Raw genomic sequence first — 3,839 nt, forward strand, 5'->3', positions numbered from 1 at the left:
GCTCTCCACACCTTCAACGTTTCCACCTAAAATAGCCTGTCTCAACCTTTGTCATGTACAGCACCAATGCAAAGCAAATTCTGCCATCAAATAAGTTTGGGGAGCACTTTATCACCTCCTAAAGCCATGATACTTACTAACTCATTAAAGACTCTGAGAAGTCCTAGGAAAATTAGTTGAGTTACCCAAGTCTTAAGTTTATTAGGCTGTGGAACACTTTTTCCACAACATTGACATCTTAGGAAAAGCATTTGGGAAACAATGACCCAGAGATACCAAAAGGCATAAAACCAAGCTTTCATATTTTCTAACCTTAGAATAAAAATCTATAGGCTAATCTATTTTCAAAAGTGTTATTGATCTGGCAGACACTAAATTTATCCTATTACAAGGAAACTGGACTTTCTCTGCCTGAATTTCTCAAAAATTTCATTTGAATCAGAGTAGTCAAAATTACAAATTACCTTACATTCCTGGAGTACAATCATAAAATGTTCTTGAATCAGTCACCATGGAAACTGTCGACCCATTATTTTATGAACTGTTTCTGGTTTAACTACCTCTCTGCCTCTACAGGGTTCATCTATATAATCAGCTATGATTGGATAGCAATAATAAATCCATCCTTTGAGAAATTCCATCAAAACATTTTCTATAAAGATGTAAGATTCCATGCCCATCACATCTAATATTATAGGTTGAATTATGTCCCTCTCCAAGAGATAACGGACTTCTAACTCCAGTGCCTTAGGATTTGAGTTGATTTGTAGACAGGCTTTACAGAACTAATTAAGGTAAAGTGCAGTAACTAGTATGAGTCTTAATCCAATATGACTGGTGTCCTAAAATGGGGGAATTTGGACACAGACATACAGAGAGAATGTCATGTAAACATGAAGGCAGTCATCTGCAGACAAGAAGAGAGGCCTGGGACACATCTTTACTTCAGAGCCCTCAGAAAGCACCAACCCTATAGACACCTTGATTTTGGACTTTCAGCCTCTGGAACTGTGAGAAAATACATTTTTTTGTGTGTAAGCCAGCCTGTTGTGGTACATTGTTGTAGTAGCCCTAACAAACTAATACTGTAGTCACTGTGGTTCTGTGGTTTCAGGTGCTCACAGTACAGTCCAATAAGGTATTTTGAGAGAAAGACCATATTCACATAACTTATTACAGTGTATTGTTATAATTATTTTATTTTATTAGTTTTTGTCATTAGTCTCTTACTGTACCTAATTTATAAGTTAAATGTTATCATAGACATGTATGCATAGAAAAAAGCAATATATAGAAATTGGTACTATCCACAGTTTTAGGCATCCACTGGGGGTCTTGGAACATATTCCCCAGGATAAGGGAGGACCATTGTCCGTGTAGTGAGCACCAGTGAGACCTATGTTAGGTTCCCCCAAAAATTCTGCTTCTTTAGTCCTTCAAAATTCTGCATGCTGGTCCCTATTATAACAATGATTGCTGGTATTTATTGGGTGTCATGCTAAGCACTGCTATAAGAGTTTTACATATAGTAACTTGTCTAATCCTTGCAACAATCCTGTGAGGTTGCTGTTGTTATTTCCATTTTATGGAATGAGAACAGCCAGAATGGAGAAATTCAGTAAGTAACCTGCCTCAGGTCACAAAAGCTAGTAAACAACAGGTCCTAGATTTGAGCTTGGCACTCAGTTTTGAATGCAGATGTGAAATTGAAACATTATTCCGCTTACCAGGGAGCCCGGGTGTGGAGTTTATACAAGAGACGGGAAAGATTAAGGGAAAAACAAGGGCAGGATGATAGTGAAGATAGTTTATAGGTTTTGTGTATAGGATAGGTTGGAACCAAGGACGGACTTGGTGTTCTCGGTCGCCCCCTGTTGGCATGGGGAGAGAAGAGCCGGCCTGATTCGGAAATGATGCAATGATTCTGAGGAACCACTGCGGGGTTGCTGAAGGTGGAGGATATCGAGCAGGAAAACCCTCCCCCCACCCAACCCCAAGTTTTCGGGTGAGCACTGTTTCGAAACAGGGTAAGAAGGCTGGCTGGTAGACCCGGGAAGGGGTTCTGTCTTTGCAGCTAGAGCGCCTCTGACATCCAGGATCCCACCATGTACAGTCCGTGCTGCTTTCAGAGGTGGCCGGCTTCCGCCGAGGCAGAAAAAAGAAGTCAAGCCTTACCTTTAGCACGGATCTCCTTAACTGGACAGATTGCTACCCCTCCCATCTCTCCCTGGCCCAAATTGGATTTCAGGCCCTGGAAGCTGCAATCTCAGAAGTGCGAAATCCTGTATTTGGCTTTGGGATTCTCACCAACACGGACTGTGAGAATATCACCATGTCAAGGCTGGAAATCATTTAGGAATCACCTAGTCACTCTTGCCTCTCATTTTAAGGTAAGAATAGGCATATAACATTGTAAGATAGCCGGGCTCGGTGGCTCAGCCTGTAATCCCGCGCTTTGGGAGGCTGAGGTGAGTGGATTGCCTGAGCCCGCGGGTTCGAGACCCGCCTGGGCAACTTGGCGAGACCTCATCTCTACAATAAATCAAAAATGAGCCGGGCGTGGTAGCGCACGCCTGTAATTCCGGCTACTTGGAAGGCTGAGGTGGAAGGATCGCCGGAGCCCAGCAGGTCGAGGCTGCGGTGGCTGGAAGCGGCCACTGCACTCCAGTCTGGGCGACAAAGTGAGACTCCAACTAAAAAACAAAACAAAAAAACATTGTAAGGTGATGGAGTGGATGCTGTTGGTGTCACCCAGGTGCCCCAGGGTATGTGCACCCATCCCCCGGTTTCTTGGCTGTTTAGCTGTCATAGGCTGCAGAGAATTGTTCTGGCCAACGGGCATCCCTCTTCACTTGGGAGGCTATTTCCCTTCTCCTCCCACAATCCCCAGCTCATAGCCTGTAGCCATTGATTGACTGGTAAGGTGGTGCAAAATGGAACCAGCTCTATGGCACAACCAAGCTCCCCGCGAGGTCAGGCTGAAGCTTCTGCTGAGACGATGTCTCCCTTAGCTTTCTCCTTCTGCCTAGCCTGCTTCTCTTACTCTCTCCAACCCCCTCCCACCAGAGAAATAATCCCTCAACGAATCACTGAGACAAGAATCTCTGTCTCAGGCCCCGCTTTTAGAAAATTTGACTTAAGACGGCACGTGTCCTGAATAAATTAATGAAGACCCAGGATCTTCCTTTGGGTAATAAAAACTGGCAATATATTTACTTCAGCTTTGGCTACTTGTACATTGCATTAAGGAGGACATTTTAGGCAAATAACTTCAGAAGCTTACAATTACGATTAGTTAATTGAAGTGGACAGTTAGAGATCTTTTTCTGGCATTAATTATTTTATTACCAAGTATCGATCACTTGTTTAAAAAGCATGGTAGATCTGGTTCTGAGGTCCTTTATTTGTTCAGTCTCAATTTGGAGCTGCAATAGCCAGTATAAGCTCAGTGGCACAACAGATCATTTTTCCTGAAATTGTCATTTTCTGTTCACTACACTCCTCGAGGAATAGGATCTATATCATCTTAACTCATCTCTGTGTTGTCCTCTGTGGTGTTTAGCACAAAATATTGTGAATTGCAGATGTTTGATTATCTTTGATGGATTTAGTTAGCCAGCTCTTTTAAAAATATTTTTCTTGGTAAATTGGGAAGATAAAATTTGGGGGATAAATTTATCCAGGAGAACTAGCTGGGCTTTTTAAACAAAGTTGCTGAATACATCCAACACAATAATTTAAATATTGGCTTAAAAGAACCTACTAACAGCCGGGCTCAGTGGCTCAGTCTGTAATCCTGCGCCTTTGGGAGGCTGAGGTGAGTGGATTGCCTGAGCCCG

Source organism: Carlito syrichta, unplaced genomic scaffold (assembly GCF_000164805.1).
Source record: "Carlito syrichta isolate Samal-C Ts95f unplaced genomic scaffold, Tarsius_syrichta-2.0.1 Scaffold301826, whole genome shotgun sequence".
NCBI classification, from domain to species: Eukaryota; Metazoa; Chordata; class Mammalia; order Primates; family Tarsiidae; genus Carlito; species Carlito syrichta.